We start from the raw sequence: 18,865 nt of genomic DNA on the forward strand, positions 1-18,865 counted from the left end.
AATTCTCTATATAGATGATATATTAAAATTATAAATATGATCAAGTACAAAGATACCATAAATATGACTTCAGTCAGTGAGATAATGGGATAATATTTGATAATAAAAATATTTAATATTAATTTTTTTATAAATATAGTATTATTTTTTAAAAATATTTGATTTGATTATATTTATAGCGATGATTATAATTGTTGTAATAAGTTACACTGATAGTTGCAAACCATCACTATAGAATAACTCAAAATCATTAACATAGACTTGCTTATACCAATGCTAGTTCATCAAAATCATGACAATAGCTTTTAGCGATGCCACATGTTATCATGATTTACCAACCATTAGTATAGGTTTTACCAATGATTTTTTATATTTTTTGTAATAGTTTTGGTCGCTATTATAAATTTTTTTTGCCGTAGTGCGAGATGTTGGATTGATCTCGATTAAAGCTAAGGAGTCGATGAAGCTGTTGAATTTTTAGAACATGTGAATACATCCAGGAGCATCAGACCTTTTATTACAGAACTTGATAGCATTAAAGTCACCTATCAGTGCCCATAGAACATCGATATAGAGACTTAGAGACTTCAGCTCTGTCAAAAATGCATGATGGTTATCTTGATCGTGCGATCTATATATATTAGTGACTATACATTTCTCACTGCTCTTTAGAGAAAATTTCATACTTAGTAAAAATTTTCTGGAATGGAAAGATTTTCCATCAATATCACTACTTTGATTCCATGTTGTTAGCAAATTTCCTGCATGCCCAGAAGCATCCAAGGTTTGGAAGCCATCAAACTTAAGCCCACAGATGGAGCTCAACAAGTAAGGAGAAATAATGAAACGTCATCAAGCTTTTCTTCTTGAAGGTAGATAATCATGCATTTGACCTCTTTGATTATCTCCTTAATAGGATGTCTTTTGGAAGATAAGTCTAGTCCTCTTATATTTTAGAATAGTATCTGCCATCTAAATTCAAATAAGTATAACAATAAAATCAATGAGAACCCTCTTTAACTCGATTTCCTCGAACTCATAAAACTCCAGTCTCAATTTTGAAAGAGAATGATTATTAGGAGAAAGATGCTGAGATTAGATAAGAGACTTCCATTCATAATTCAATTTATAAAACATTAGAGTAAGAAGCAAACAGACAAGCATCAAAAGAAGAAAGGAGCTAGTAGAAATTAAGTTATAAATAAAAGAGAGTATATCTGAGAATACCAGCATAGCAGGAGAAACAAAACTACTATAAGCTTTAGAAAGTGTATTGCGGCATCAAGCCTTGGTTTTGGCACTCGTAGTCGCTTGTGGGAGCCTACATCATTGGATTTTAAGGCTTTTCATGTGCAGAATAAGAACAGCCACTTCATCTCGTGGCAGGATCAGACCATATTTTTTTACCATTTTGGTAATATCGCTAGCTATGAGGGAATTAATATAGAAAACATCTTCTTCCATTAGATATTGTTTAGCAAGCTCCAAGATTTTGAGCATCTTAAATCGAATATGGATAGCTTCTCGAATGACTTTGTCATGGATAGTATTCTTGAGCAAAGATTTAAAGGTTTGGGATATAGGAATGGAGTGATGATAACTTAAGGTAAGCAAATCATGCACTGCAGTGGATGTTGGAAAAGTAAGGTAGGGATAGGAGGCTTCCTAGTAGGACAGAAAAACTCATACGCCCTAGGAGCAAAGAGGATGGACACAATCTCAGTGGAAATTAGTTCGTTAAGGTTGGAGTTTGAATTTAAATTGGAAAGTGGGTTAGTAGATTTCAGAAAGTTAGCTGCCAACTTTAGCAACTCAAATGTTATAATAAAGCTTGGAATGGTTCTAGAAAGATAGGTCCTAGAGGAAAAGCTTAGTAGGATGTCTTGGATTGAGACACTAAGTGATAAAAAAGGACAGAGAGAGCAGTTCTATCGGGTCTAAGGGTGATAACGAGGGTTATGTCTTTTCGATGAACTATCATCTGAAATATTATCATGACATCGGTAAGGTTGAGTAGGTTGATTAGATGGGATGAGCCAAACTAGAACTCTTAGTCCGAGTTACCCAAATTGTCATGATCATCACTTTGCAAGGAAGAGCAGTCAATAAAAGGATTATATGGGATAGAGAAGTTAACTACTAATCTCACTTGATAACAAAAAGCCCCAATTGTGACTTCTACAGTCTCTTGCATGGATTCTAGATTTTCACAAAGAAAGTGAAGATCAAAATTAATGAGATCCTCCATAATAATAATAATAGAATGGCTAGTTCTAAGAGGAACTCTAAAACTAGCTATGACACTCGATATGGCATGAACATTCCAACATATCAATAGGAGGGAGGAGCCTATCATAAACCTTAGACCTTAACTTGTTTTGAGTACTATTAATGGATTGGTCTTAGTAATTAACCATCAAAATGAATCTTTCACCTCGAATGTGACCCAAAAATATGGTTTTGAACAACCTCATAGGAGGGATAGGCAACAAAGAATGTATTCTCATAGGGTAGTTTTTTGATTAATTAAGAATCAATAACTCTTGCTTTGTGAGAAATGATAACGGTTACATCATCTATTTTGATTGATCTTCCAAAGATTTTAACAAAAGCTGCTCAATTGAGATAGAAAGATGCCTTAACCATATCGACTACGAAGGCCAGAAATGCTTTAGCAGTAGTACCTCTAGGTTTGATTTTAATATTGGCTCTCAAAATTAGTATATATCAGTTGGATTTTTGATAAGGTTAAGGGATCACAAAATTTTTGGTTGGGAGAAGAGATCTCTTTACATCTTTTAAAAGAGTGATCAAACTTCAAATAACAAAAGTATCTAAGGGAGCTTCTACAGTCAGGCATAAAGTGATCCGAGTCTCGACAATGGAAACACACCCCATTTTTAAAGGACAACAGATAGTTGGTGAGGGGAGGGTTCCGATGACGTGATCAAGAGAGGGGAGGGTGGCTACTATGCTTTCTTATTGATGCACGTCTGATAAAGAAATGATTTATTGTAAGGTCGCCATTCTACCAATAGCATGGAGCTGGTGATTGAAGAACTGTAGCATAAGTTTAGCTAGACCTTTTTCTTCGACTGATGTTTAAGTGGCAATGAGGATGCACTGAGATTTGACTAAAGAATATTCATTTAGGCCCATAGAGTAGAGCACGACCATAGTTTTTGCTAATGATGATGCTTTTTATGGGATCTAATTTCAATCCATCCTCAACAATCGGATAAAAAATCTTGACAAACTTTCTAACTTTGGCCCCCCTGTTAATAACTAGACCATTATTTTGGCTTGTGGAAAGGGTACCAAGGGTACTTAATAGGGGATAGGCTCATATTGTAAAACAGACATATTAGAGAGTAATTTTTCAAGAATACCAGCCATATTTTCAATAGATACTCATCATCCTAGAGGCATAGCATTGGCTCCAGTCAATGGGATATTCTGATCCAATGTGTCGACGAGGGAAATACCTTGACAGGCCATTACTACCTCATTCTCTTATCTTCTTCTCCATGCAGACATTGCCTTCACCATTCTCCTACTTTGCCTTCGAAGTGAAATTAGTTGTAAGATAGAACATGACCCAATATTTTTTGTAACTTAGGATGGCAAGGTGACAATTAGATATTTTCTTGATATGATGATCCAACAATGGATATGACTATAGCAATGTCCACCTGATTGGTTTATATTGTTATTGGGTCTAGATATGAACCACTTGTTGTATTCATATGTGTGCAAATTAAGACTTGGTTAATCATGATTCATAGCCTAAAATGGTGTAGCTCAACCAACCTAATATCAATATCGGCATGGACTCTAATTAGCAACCAAAAATACCAAGTTAGCTCAAGATCAAAGCAACTAATTATTTGATTTGATAGCTCTTAAACCATGCAATACATGTGCCTATGCAAAATGTATAGCCAAATATCTTAAGGACATTTTAGCTCTTTAACTGCAAATCAAGTCTTAAAAAATTGATTTGCATATCATTAATGTTGGCTCTTAAATTAATCAAATTTGATTCAAAATAAATTCGATTTGACTAAACTAGCAAAATTAGGAGCCATATCTAAATAAAATGGACTCCTATTACTCTAGATTAAATCAAATAAATGAACTCTAATGGTTCAAACATGCACCTTATATAATTGATTAACAATCAAAAATTAGATATGGCAAGCTTCAAAAAATATGAAACAAATACTTTGACAAGTCTTAATATGATCTAGAATGAATTGGGACTCCATTGAATATGTTTTAGCTTTAAACATTAACCTAACCTCATTTAATAGAACCAAAATTATCAACTCTAATCAATTGATACTAGAAAAAATTCTTGTGACCCTTTATAGATTTTTGTGGTATTATTTGATGAAATTACCAATTTACTTGTTATTTTAAAATCAATCCATAGAATATTTCAATAATTGGCAAAATTGAGTTAAAAATATAACTTAAATATTATTGCAAATCAGAAAGTTTAGTCAAAATGAATTTTTTCATGTTTTCATATCATTATATCCCTAAAGCATACATCATGCTCAAGAAAATTAGGGTCATTTTATATAATATAAATCTTGCATAATTTCATTTTGCAATATAACTTATAACTTCTCAGAAGGATTATTAATTTCTAACTAACTTGATCAGAGATTGCTCATATAACTAAACATAATTAACTAGGATCAAACAAAATATAGGAAAGATTGTCTCCACATTCACTTAGCTATATCCTTTCATCTTCACAAAAATTAAATCATTTTTCATTCTAGTATTTGCATCAGTTCATAATTCTTTTATGATATTTAATTGGTTTATTATTGGTGCTTATCCCATCAAAATATTTTCATTTTTATCTGGCCAAAGAGAATGATAGAAAAAAGAGGTCCTTTAGACTCAAGACCTCACTACCGTCCCCCATCAACTATATGCTCTTTCAAAGAGGAAAAAAAGGGATCCCTTGGACTCAGGACCCCAATACTATCCTCCATCAACTATATTCTCTTTCAATTTTATTTTTTCAATCTCTAACCATCCTAAGCAAAGTGTGGGAAAGGGAACGTTGTCGTTCGTGACAGCAACCCCTATGTGAAAGCGACATTGGAGAAAGAGAGATATCGAGAAAAAGTTAAAAAGAAAAGAGAGGATATACTAGCTCCGTAAGTCTATACTAAAGGGGATAACTGGTATAGGGAATAATGCACATCTCAATGAGCATAAATAGATTTAAGAGAAACTATAAATATCTTAAACCAACCAGTAGCTTATCCAATTTCTATTCTCTACAAAAAGAAAGAAGTATAGGGCTAAGACAAAAGTATTGACCTCTACCCCCTCACTCTACGTATAAGTATGGGCATTCAAATTAAAAGAATGATGGAAGTCTATCATATAGGTTCTAATTTTTGCTAGCTTTTCTTTAATAACAATCTTACATATGGCCACGAACAAATCCATCTCAATCTGATATGGTACAGTAATCAATTAGTGCACTGTTCTTCCCTCTCAACTCATGTAATCTATTTCTTTTTTTTTTAAATCCTCTCTTTCTATCAAGTAGATGGGAAGTCCTTTCTACACAAAACCAACCAAAAAGTTTTTCTCCCTCCTCCATCCTCATCAAGGATGGTAATATATGGATTCATCTTCATCTTGCGATTTGGATTCAACTTGTACTATCTGAGATGACCACGAGCACTAAAGAATATTTTCTAATAGAAGATATATAATTAGTAATAATTTTATCTCTATCTCTAAACTATAAAAGTTAATACCATTTTTTTTTCTTTGTTACAGTCAGTGCTATAGAGCCAAATAGAAATAAGCGCAAGCCAAAAAAGAAATAGAAGCAAGACTGTGTAGCCTTTTAAGAAACAAATTATTTCAACATACAATCGACCCCGCTTGAGGAGAAGAGACGTATCGTTCTCCGATTGTCCTAAGCTCTCATTTAATATAGAAGAAGAGATTTTGTACTATTAGATAAATAAAGATAATAATTAATGTAATAATTATTGGATTATATACAGGATATAAGATTTAGATTGCAATATATTTTGCCAATAAGGAAGTGCAAAAGAATTTTCTCTATGAAATTCTTATATAGATCTCTCATCAATGGCTACTTTATCTTTTCTTTGATATATTTATGGATGACTTGGACGTGATTAAAACTTCTAATTTTCTTATAGTTGTCGATAAGAAACAAGCAGCTCACATTAGACAATTTGAAGAAAAGATGGGGTGGAGGCATATATTGTGAAATGTGACAACAAATCAATTATTGTTGCCATGTTCTTTTGTTAGGCTCATAGGCTACAATATAAGAGATCACTTTATATTAGGGTATAGCCAAGTGCTCTATCTTAATCAGATTCATTTAGCCAACTTAGTTAAATCATAGAATTCTACTTTAAAAAATCATTGTATTTTGTGGCACTTTATGATTTGAGCAAACTGCTCATATTTTCTATCAGAAGTATAAAACAATGGATGGGATAATGCAACCCTCTCCTTCTCTCAATAAGAAAAAAACTATTAAATCTATATAATAAGTCATGCTCGAGCCTTGTAGCCAACTGTAACATCCAAAGGAAGAGGAAAAGAAATAAAAAAAGAAATAAAATATCAAATTAAAAAAATTCAATTAGAAGCATCGAGGGGTCTAAAATCATTAAATGAAAATAACTCTTTTAAAAGTATTCAAAGCTATCGCAAGAAGTTAGAAGCTTGTCTACGATTTTATAAATAAATAGACAACTCCCTTTAAAATGATTATATCATAAGAGGCTTTCCTTGTAAACTAAAGTCATGATAGAAAAGTAGTTCTCATTATTAACTCTAATCTTTTTGAATGTTGTGTTAAGAATACAAAGAACCAACTCTAGCTCAGTTGAGCATCGGCTCACTATTATGGCTAGCAGTTAGAGGTCTAAACAAGCATGTCTTTTTTATAATTTCCATTCCTTGGTTATTGATTCTACACTCCTTGGCCTAGATCTTTTTTGTATAGTCTTCTAGGACCAAATATCTATCCCTATTTGTTAGGATTTGATGCCTCGAGATTCAGCCCATATTGAGCCTACAGCGAGGTTCGCGGCGAAAAACGGAGTCCAACGAGACCAAGATCACCTGAAACGGAGCTCGGATAGAGGAGATACGAGCTTTTGAAGTTGGCACGAGAATTGAGGCGGTGGAGGACCGTCGGTGACCGGCGGCGGCGGCAACGGTGCGGCCGCAGGCAACGGCGCGCGGGACGCGCGATCCAGGCCCGTGGCCCAGGCGCACGCAGGCCCGCGCGCAGGCGCGCGCAGGCCCGCGTGCGCGGGCCGGCCCAGGCCCAGCGGCCTGCTGGCCCCTTTGCCCCGATCCATCGTGGACCGGGAGGTCCACGGCGGGGCCTGTAGACCGCATGGGCGTTTCCCACGTATTTCTCGCGGTCCATGGCACTATTCCATAGACCGGAGCGCGATCGAAGGGCCCAGGTGATTTCCAGTGACGATCTGATGGTTCAGGAGGCTGATTTGGCTTGTTTAGGACTCTTAAACCTAATCTAATTAGGTTTAAACTCTGTTTAACCCTTAAAAAGGGCCTGTGAGGAACAGAGGAAGCAGTGGATCAGTTTTTGCACCGTACGAAGCCCGTACGAACCCGAGAAGAGAGAGAGGCGAGAGTGCTGAGAGAGAAGGAGCAGGAGGCTCCTGGACAGCGGTCGCCAGGCACTTCAGGGTTTCAGAGGGGTCTTCAAGAGAGAGAGCTTTTGTGAGGGGAACTTCAGATGAGAGAGAATTGGGTGTACAAGGGTTGAGGATGAGGTCTCATTTTGTAAAATTTCTTTTTCATAGTGAAGTTTGCATGCCCCATGGAGGCGAGCCCTTTTGTGGCTGATCCACGTATTTTGATTGTTTTCTTTTTGTTTTGTTTCTTTTTTCTTCCCACTGCATCGCGTAGTACTGAAAAGATCTTGGGAGGTGGTGTCCTAGCCAGACATCCACCCAACAAGTGGTATCAGAGCAAGGCGGTACAAGGACGCAGATTGCAGATTGCAGTGGTGGTGAGCAAGATTGAAGATGGAGAAAACAAGAACAATCAAGATGGAGATCAATAAGTTTGATGGTAAGAGCAATTTTTTCTTGTGGCAGGTAAGGGTAAAGGACGTGCTCATCCAACAGGGGTTGATCGATGCTCTCTTATGCGATGAGAAGCCGACCACCATGGAGGTGCGGGATTGGAAACGGCTACAGATGCAGGCGGTGAGTACCATCCGTATGTACCTGACAGATGAGGTGGTGATCCATGTGCTGAGCGAGACTTCCCCGACGGTGCTGTGGTCGAAGCTCGAGGAGTTGTACATGGCGAAGTCTCTCACCAACACACTTTTCCTCTGGAGGCAGTTTTACCAACTGCGGATGACTGAGAGACAGAGCGTGCAGGAGCATCTGAGCCACTTCCAGAAGATCGTCACCGACCTCCTCAGCGTTGGCAAGAACGTTGAGGAGAAGACCAGGGCACTGGTTTTGCTGGCGTCGCTTCCCCCTTCATACGAGTCCTTGGTGACTGCACTTCTAGTAGGGAAGAGCACCATCAAGATGGACGAGGTCACCGCGGCGATACTCTAGAACGAGGTTCTCATGAGGGAGAACCCAGCTTCGAGCTCAGGTGGCGGTAGCTCAGCTTTGGTGGCTTCTGGAGGTGCAGGAGGCGGTAGACGAAGCGACAAGAGATCGCAACGAGGGCGGTCTAAGTCCAGGAGGGACTTAAGCAAAACCAGGTGTTACCGGTGTGAGGAGTTGGGGCATCCAGCCAGAGATTGTCCTCAACTGAAAAATTGGACGGTGGCTGCTGTAGCGACGGCCAGCAGCGATTCAAATGGAGATGTCCTGGAGATATCTGATGAGGTATCTACTTCTTCCCAGCAGTGGATATTAGATTCTGCATGCCCCTATCATGTATGTTGCAGAGAGGAGCAGCTTGACTCCCTGGAGAACAGTGAGGGCACTGTATATCTGCCGGATGGATCGAGCTGTGCGATCAGAGGCATTGGGATGGTCAGTTGGAGGACACATGACGGTGCAGTGAGGAGATTGGGGGAGGTCCGATACATACCCAATTTCAGGCAGAATCTTATCTCACTTAGCAGACTGGATTTGAGAGGCTACAGGATGGTAGCTGGTGGAGGAATCCTGAGAGTGCTACGCGACGATAGGATTGTGCTGGAGGGGAAGAAGGAGAGCAGAGGACATTATTACCTGGAAGAGAGCCCAGTGCGAGGTGGAGCTTCGGGAGTCAGGTGGAGCTCAGAGCGAGGTGGAGCTCCAGGAGGTGGATCGAGCACGAGATAGGAGACTCGGGAGGATGAGAGGTGACGTCGCAAGGTGAGATTCCTATTGCCGTAGGACGATGCCCCGAGCAGGTCTCAGATCAGGAGGAGCACAGCATACGATGGAGATGGGATCGAGCAGCCTGGCTCGACTCCCATGTTTGCCCATCCATGATCAGCAGGCGATTGCCCCAGGGCATGGGGGCGAGGAGATCCAAAAGCTCTCGGAGTTTGGAGGAGGCCGAATATCGAGTCGAGGTGGAGATTGTTAGGATTTGACACCTCGAGATTTAGCCCACATTAAGCCCACAGCGAGGTTCGCGGCGAAAAATGGAGTCCAACGAGACCAAGATCACCTGAAACGGAGCTCGGATAAAGGAGATACGAGCTTTTGAAGTCGGCACGAGAATCGAGGCGATGGAGAACCGCCGGCAACCGGCGGCGGACGGCGCGCGGAACGCGCGACCTAGGCCCGCGTGGGACGCGCGACCCAGGCCCGTGCGGGATGCGCGGCCCAGGCGCGTGCGCGGCCCAGGCGCGCACAGGCCCGCGCGCAGGCACGGCCCAGGCCCGCGCGCGCGGGCGGCCCAGGCCCAGCGGCCTGCTGGCCCCTTTGCCTCGGTCCACCGTGGACCGGGAGGTCCACGGCGGGGCCTGTGGACCGCGTGGGCATTTTCCACGCGTTTCTCGCGGTTCACGGCACTATTCCGTGGATCGGAGCGTGATCGAAGGGCCCAGGTGATTTTCGGTGACGATCCGACGGTTCAGGAGGCTGATTTGGCTTGTTTTGGACTCTTAAACCTAATCTAATTAGGTTTAAACTCTGTTTAACCCTTAAAAAGGGCCTGTGAGGAACAGAGGAAGCAGTGGATCGGTTTTTGCGCCGTACGAAGCCCGTACGAACCCGAGAAGAGAGAGAGAGGCGAGAGTGCTGAGAGAGAAGGAGCAGGAGGCTCCTGGACAGCGGTCGCCAGGCACTTCAGGGGTTCAGGGGGGTCTTCAAGAGAGAGAGAGCTTTTGTGAGGGGAACTTCAGGTGAGAGAGAATTGGGTGTACAAGGGTTGAGGGTGAGATCTCCTCTTGTAAATTTTTTTTTTCATAGTGAAGTTTGCATGCCCCGTGGAGGTGAGCCCTTTTGTAGCTGATTCACGTATTTTGATTGTTTTCTTTTTGTTTTGTTTCTTCTTTCTTCCCACTGCATCGCGTGGTACTGAAAAGATCTTGGGAGGTGGTGTCCTGGCAAGACATCTACCCAACACTATTTCATGCTGTTTTTCACATAGCCAATTTCTGTTGCAACTCAATCATATGACATACATCTTGCTTAACAATCTAGGGCTAATATTAGCCTAAATTTCTTGTGTTAATGTTGAACACCATGATATACATGATAGTTAGTGCAGTTCTCATGCATAGAAATGAGATGCCCGAGATCATGCAGGAGGTCTCAGCAATAGAATTTCAAGGAAGACATTCTATATATGTCATCATCATCCATGGAGCATTCAATGCTTTGCTCATGCAATATTGCTTGAACTGTCTTTATATTTCTTGTTCAATAGTGCATGATCTTGTATCCAAATGATATGATTACAAAAAAAAAAAATTTGTTCAACATACTAACTCAAATCTTTTTAAGAAATTTAGAAAATATAAAAATTAGTAAAAGTTGGTTCTGGGTCTTTTCCTTCCATTAATAAAATTGAGTTTCAAAATCTTCATTTATACTTGTGAAAGCCGTTCTCATACAATTTGAGTTGAATTTTTCTTCTAGTTAAAAGCTGTTATAACTTTTTTAAAATAGACATGACTAATGAAAAAAATTATGAAAATATTAAAATCTCATAAAAGATAAATCTTGATTTTTATATCAATTTTGTATTCAATCACTTCGCCTTTTTCCTAGATTGAGAGATATGCTTGATAAAAGTCTTTCTTGAAAAAAAGAATTTTTACTTGGATTGATCTGTTTTGAGACCTAAACAATGAAATTTGGCATTATCATTCGGTGCATTGCTTCTTTATGGATGACGCTAAGTCATATATCTTGAAAATTATCTGATTTCAAAAAAAATCTTAATCTAATATTATATGACAGGTTAGTGTCTTGAAAAGTTTGCTTTGTGATTTAACTTTCCAAGATGGCAGATCTCACTCTTAAACCATATCTAATCCTTTCTATAGCAGCTAAAGCAATCCACATGAGTCTGACTATCTTTTTGGATCACTAAATTTTATCTTTTTGTCCACACTAAGATAATGAATAGTTTATACTTCCACTCTAAATGTGGAAATAGATAATGTTAAGCTTGATATATATTGTTGGCCCTAAATAATTAAACTTTTAGAGTCTATTTGTTGACATGGTATTAGAGCTCAAAATTTATAAATTTCTTTTGTATAGATTAGGAGGGGATGTTCCCCACCTTTTACATTATACCCATTTAACTCTTTGAGAGTCAATGACAATGAAAATTGGGCCCAAGTGACCAAATTTGATACCACCATTCTCACCTTCTATCCTGTACCTATCCTTTTTTGATTACAAGTACAATTTAGGAATTAGATTCCACCACAATTCCATGAGAAGATTGAGACCCTAGGATGGGTTTAAGCATCTTAGACCAATCAACGGCTCTATTGATAGTTGGTTCATCAACTTCTATACATCCTTCACTTGACTTTGGTTAATGTATCCCATACACCTCTCCTATATTCAAAAATAAAAAAGAATAAAAGAAGAATAAAAAAAAATTCTATACTATGAATGTAATCTATCCTTGTACTGAAATTCAGTGTGTAGAATAGCAAGAATTTGGTGGAAGACAGTGTAGCTAAGCAACTTCAAATGAACTCATTATTCCGCTCCTATTGATCGAAACACATAATTAGCACATGCCCTAAGTTCTGGAGGAAAAAAAAAAGAGGAGAAAAAGCTAAAATATCGATGAATTGCTCGGTTTTAATAACCAGCATTATTTGATCGTAATATTATTTTGATAATGGGCATACAATGGGAATAAAACATGCTAATATTGAATATGCTAGTGATCTAGACTCCTTTAGAGATTATTTTTTCATAATATTCTTTTCCTTATTATTATATTTATTTCTTATCTTATGTCATGATATACGAAGAAAATACAATCAGAAGAGCAAGTATTGCTCTCAGGTTTGCTTTCACATATGAAAATACCTCCCCAACCATGCACGCTTCAAAGGGGAATATGCCAACAGCTTTAAAGCCTTTTAAAGAGATTCACACTAAGACGAAGGCTTCTTTGTTCCCATTTCCCTCTTTATATAGACTTCCCTTGTCCCATTTAAGTCAGAGATAGAGAGAGCTGCAAGGTCCAACTGTCCAAGTGCTGCCATGGCTGAGATACTTAGATGCCTATGGGATAGAGCTCAAGGCAAGTCCTTCTCTTCTTGTTATTTTAGTGCTTGCTGAAATCTGGAGTAGAGATATGTTTAAGGATATATCATTACTAAAATCATACAATGGATGCAATACTAGGAAGGGACATGTCAAATAGATTGCACACAATACCAAGAAGATGCTTCCCATATCTTTCTTTGGAGAATTTGCTTGATATGAATAATGCTTCTAAATTCTCTGCAAAAGATTTGTTCATGCTACTGTGTACTTATTTACATTGTATTTTTGTTACACATCAATTTACATTTTGGTCTATAAATACTAGGATTTTCAGTTTTATTTCATTTAATTGAAGATTATTCCTTTGTCCTATATGTTTCAGGCAAGTATCGTCTGCGGATAATATGCAATAAGATTTTCAATGATTATGCTGATAGAGAAAAAAGACGTTTGCTATTGAACAATCTTCATGTTGCAAGCCTACGGGTGTACAAGTAAGAGCTTACGTACTCCTGCTGTCTATAATTTGTTTTGTCTTTCAGAAATATTCTATCTGATGGTTCAATCAACACATTCTATTAATTTCATCGCAGTTCCGTGAACAAGCAATTCCTCAGTCCTCATATGGAACCTCCTTCTATCATAGTTATGGATAATAAAATAAAGGTATTCCTTGTCCATTTTTCAGATTAACAATATTTATATGTGTGTGTGTGTGTATGATACAATTTTCATCGAATTTCCCAGAGTAATGACTTCTACTATTGTAGCACTCCTTTTGTTTCTTGACCTCAGTTTTTTTTTTTTTTTTTTCTTGATGAACGCAGGAATACCGCTTAAAGAAAATTGAAGAAATAACCCGAGAACAGTTCTATCAATTAATCATGGAATGGATCAAAAAAGACTTGCATCTTATTCTAGCAAGCAAAGTTACGATTGCTTCTCTGGCAACCCCTGCACTGGCAATCACCACAAAAAATATTGGGAGGCAAGGGTCTTGGATTAAAAGTATTATCGAGAAAATCCCGACTCCTTTCTTGTTCTCCATTTACTTTGTTGGCCTAGTTCTGCTGCAGGATGTCAGGGTAGACTAGAAGAAAGTAACCCATATTGCTTAAGTGGCTATTAGATGTTTGGTATGTGCTGCTAATTACTATCTCTTTGCTGTCAGTTGTTTATGTTGTAATATTTGTTTTCTGTACTTCCTTTTATGTATAAAGAGATGTGTAGTCCATGGCTATTGTGCTGCAAATGATATGAAATGTTTAGAGAGAAGGAGTAGAAACTATACTGTTCATGGCCATCGTACTATGATTGTTATCTCATCTTATTATTTGAGTTCTTCTCATCTCATAATTTTTGCCTTTACAGTATCTTATTAATGAAACAAGTGGATATTTGCTCCTCCTTTTCTCAGATATTAAAATAAAAGTTTGGGACTTATGGCATATATGATTGTTTCAAGAGATGCTAAGATATTTGTAGAAGAGCTAGGAAAGAAGAGTGGACGATTGAACACTATATAAATGTAAGTCATGCAACAAAGAGATCTCCCACAATCCCTAAAAATCCATTTGCATGTGTTATTCTTTTATTTTTTTTTTCCTTTTTCATTTACCAATTTCTCGTGCACCCACAGTCCCTAAACTCTACTCCTGTTTCTGTTGTCTAACCCATTTTATTTGTTTACTTGTTTACATTGGTGGATGTTATACAAGTATAACCAAATCTGGCATTCAAACATGTTCTAAATAGCATCCAAGGATAAATAGCTTAATTTTATCCAAGTTAGTTCCTCTTAATGCTATGGGTCTCTCATGCAAATTCTGCAAGTTTATAGCAACTTAGCTGATTTGACATGTCATTAGCCTATTTGTTTAGATAATTCTTCCATTCATTATATAATCTTTCCTTTCACTACTGCAAGTGTCATTATTGTTCTGAACCATGATCCTTAGCAATTCAACTTATGCATTGTAGAGTCCTATACCACTATGGATGGCCCCTATATTATCCATTGTGGAGATGAACGGCTCATTTTCATATCCATAACATACCATATATTGTACTAATGGTGTCTTGTTGTATTTTAGGAATGAATGATAACCATTATCCATTTCTAAAATAGATAATGTGACGACCATCTGCGATAGTACAAGACTCTGCATTAATGCAAAAGTTATACCATAGGGGATTCGAATGCTATTGTAATATCCTTAATTAAGTAGAGGCCGTGATCTTACCATATAAAGAAACAAACATGATCATATAAATGTTCTATAGAGTGGACATTTGAACTAAAGAAATGACCATGATTACATAGAAGCTGAACATGCATGTGTCATGAATGTGAAGAAGATAATTTTGATAGACCATCAACCACAACATAGGCAATTCTAAGGGTTTCCTTACTAGCTTCCTAGAGTTGATGGTGATAATTGATGAGTCACAAGAGGGAAGATTAGATTAGTTTCTCTCTCTCTATCTACTCCGACAGCCTTGAGTTAGATGATTATAATTGTTTCAAATGGAGTTCATGCATTGTAGGCGTGGAAATCTTTTCCTTCTATAAAGATCAATGCACCTTTTGTATGTCAACATGATATTCTTAGGGCCCATTTGCTATTACTTTTGTTTTTAACTTAAAAAAAAAAACTAATGAAAAAATTGAACTAGGTGGAACAACATGCACAATAAAACCCTCTTTTTCTAAATTATTAATGAAATGTTTGAAGCTTTGGGCGCAAAGTTTATTACTTTTTAAAAAAGAAGAATGAAAAGGAATAGAAGGCATCTGGTCTAAAATATTTAACGTTAATCTTTTTATGATATTTGACAAAAGCAAAAATATAAAAATAATTGTCACACTCTCGATCTGAGATTGCGGTCAAAGAGTCATGACAACCACAGCATACTCATGAAGAACTCTCTCTATAAATATGCAAGGCATGTTATCACGATATCACAAGATAATAGCAGAATAAAATTTAAATAATTATTATTTAATTTTAATTTAAATAATTAAATTAAATATCTTACATCTAATAAAATTTTATTAAAAATAAAATAATTGATCTAAATTCAATGAAGCTCATGGTGCCAAATCTCGTTTCTAAAAGCTCTCTCCCAACATTATTGCCTATACTTGTAATTAATTATCTGAATCTAAAAAATAAAAGAGAGAGATAATGAGCTTGATAGTCCAGTAAGTAACAAATATCTCAATTAGATATTTCAGATATCATATAATATGCAAGAACAATGCTATGAATAAACATAAAAATATATTTCATGCTAATTCAATGTAAATCTAATCTTTTCAAATATTTTATATACAATATAATCATAAATTCGATTCAAAATAAAATACTCATAACTCAACAGCCATGACTATGACCAATGTTTAACCACCATTGATGAGGTCTACTGAATATCAGTGTACAACCCTCACTGGCAGGATCTACTAAATATCAGCACACAATTTCTACTAGTAGGATCCACTGAGTACCAATGTATAATCTCATTGATAGGGTCCACAAATTACCAACATATAATCTCCATTGATGGAGCTCATTGAAACATAGTTAGACTGAGAGCATAAATTCGATCTATATCAAAATATTTTTGTATCATAACATATCATAATTTTCACTGAACATATGCATAATCAATAAACCATTGTATTTTAGAATCACTTTTCGTTCAAAATATAATTTTGTAAATCATGCATAATTTCAAACAATAATTATTTACTTTCAAAATAAATATAAAATATCTTGAGAAGATGATTCATTACTTACCTTTCACAGATCACTGAACAAACAAATCAATTAATCTTTAGAAGATTCTTCAGTACCTATTATTCAAAATTATATTCTTATATTAATTCTAATTTAAAATTAGATCTTAACAAATCCTAAATCAAAACTCTATTTAGGATTGGATCCTTCACTAAATTCGATCAAAATCATCAAAAAGTAAGTCCTTCATTGAGCTAATCTTAGAAAAATAACTTCGAAAGAAAGAAATCCATCAAAAGATAGAATCAATCTAGAGAGAGAATATTTATAGAGAGAGATATTAGAGAGAAAGCAGGATTCAACATGGAGAAGAAAGATAAGGAAGAGAGAGAAACTCTCTTCTTTTTTTTCACGAGAGAGGAAACCCATATCCCTCTCTCATCCTTGTTCTTCCACGGAACAGGGAACCCTTTGATCCCCTTGTTCCCAAGGCAAGGGAGGTCCCCTCCTGACCGATGACCATGATGGTCAGAGGAGAAGGCTGCGACGGTGATGGCATGCCAGGTTCGATGACTGACGATGGCAATCAATGGCCAAAAAATCAAAAACAAAGGAGAAAATAGGGCATCCAAAAAAATAAAATTTTCAAGAGATTTTTGGTAGAAAATTTTAGCAAGAATTCAAGATTAAAACCTTTGAAAAATTAAGGAGAACATGATTGAAGAGATCTCCTGGCTTTTAATGGGTTTGAATTTGATTTTTGGCAGCCAAAGTAAAGTAGAATCATCGGTGAGCTGGAAGAAAATCAACATATTTTTTATGGCAATTTTGGGAGGAAAAGTTTAGAGATCAAAACCTTTAAATAGACCTTGATTAGAAAGATTTTTAAGTTGGATTTTAACTCAATTTTCTGAGTTGATTTGGAGTTCTAAATGTTGAAGAACTCCTGGAGTTCTAATTGTTGAAGAATATTCTTCCGTGTCCCCCCCTTTCCCACATTATTCCAGCATGTGCAATGCACGTGCTAGTCAGATAAGTGTTTTTTTTTTTTTGATTTCTTTTGCTGCTTCAAGATTTATGTAGGGACTTTGGGGTATCACATTCTCTCATTTTAAAAAGAAATTTCATCCTTAAAATTTTTTTCTGACTTAGGATTCATAGTTCAAATCTCATTCTCGAATATTTTGCTTTCCAATCATCGATGTAATTTCATCACTAAATCATCTCAGAAAAAGTTAATATCATGAGGGTTGATCTAAATCAGAACCACTCACTTCTTATAATCGAAACTAGTATTTTAATATTGGATAAAGATATTAAGTTCATCACCAAAACATCATCTATATTTGACTTAATCGATCTATCACAAAATTATAAACAGACTTTACTGTACTCTCAACAATTGATCATTCGAGTACACAATTTAAAATTGATAAACAATTTTATATTCTTTTTAACAGATAGAGAAGCATAAACTTCAATAGTCCAAATTTAAGATCAACAATTAATGGTCCACTCATCTTAGTCCTAGGATGCCAATTTTTTTTTCTATTAAGGAATATCAAATCATGTCTTCCATCATAAATTTTTAACTCAAAGATTCAATATTGTTGACTATATCAAAATAATCTAGATTATTATGCTTCCACTGCATACTCTTATTCAGATCCATCAATGTATTTGTGTTAAATCTAGGGTTTCTAAATTATCACAATTAATATCAGTTATCATCCCATTGTTCCTAGTGTCTACCCACATATACTCATGTCTGATTCTATGTATCATAATTCATCTACTTATGCTCTGATACCATTTTAATTGTCATACCTCCGATTCGAAATTGCGAGTCAAAAGATCACGGCAACTGCCGCATACTCATAAAGAACTCTCTTCATAAGTATGCAAGGCATCTTATCATGATATCACAAGATAACAACAGAATAAAATTTACATAATTATTATTTAATTTTAATTTAAATAACTAAATCAAATATCTTATATTTAATAAAATTTTACTAAAACTTAAATAATAGATGTAAGTTTAATGAAGCTGATAACACCAAATCTCGCTTTTAAAAGCTCTCTCCCAACATTATTGTCCATACTTATAATTAATTATCTGAATCTGAAAAATAAAAGAGAGAGGTAATGAGCTTGACAGTCCAGTAAGTAACAAATATCTTAACTAGATATTTCATATATTATATAATATTCAAGAACAATATTGTGAATAAACATAAAAATATATTTCATGCTAATTCAATGTAAATACAATCTTTTAAAATATTTTATATACAATATAATCATAAATTTGATTCAAATCAAAATATTCATAACTCAACAGCTACGACTGTGATGGCCCAGCCCATGTAAAAATCCCAGCCCACCAAAGCCCAAAACGAAAAA

The 18,865-nt window shown here is 36.4% G+C and overlaps 1 long non-coding RNA gene across 1 annotated transcript; it reads left to right on the top strand.

Annotated features, from left to right (window-relative positions):
* The first annotated feature begins 13,099 nt into the window (after positions 1-13,099).
* On the top strand, positions 13,100-14,060 carry LOC105042595 (uncharacterized). The gene is made up of 3 exons (XR_012140506.1): positions 13,100-13,213; positions 13,313-13,385; positions 13,547-14,060. It is a non-coding gene; the product is annotated as an uncharacterized lncRNA (long non-coding RNA).
* The last annotated feature ends 4,805 nt before the right edge of the window (positions 14,061-18,865 follow it).

The sequence above is a fragment of the Elaeis guineensis genome, chromosome 4 (genome assembly GCF_000442705.2).
Source record: "Elaeis guineensis isolate ETL-2024a chromosome 4, EG11, whole genome shotgun sequence".
Taxonomy (NCBI): Eukaryota; Viridiplantae; Streptophyta; class Magnoliopsida; order Arecales; family Arecaceae; genus Elaeis; species Elaeis guineensis.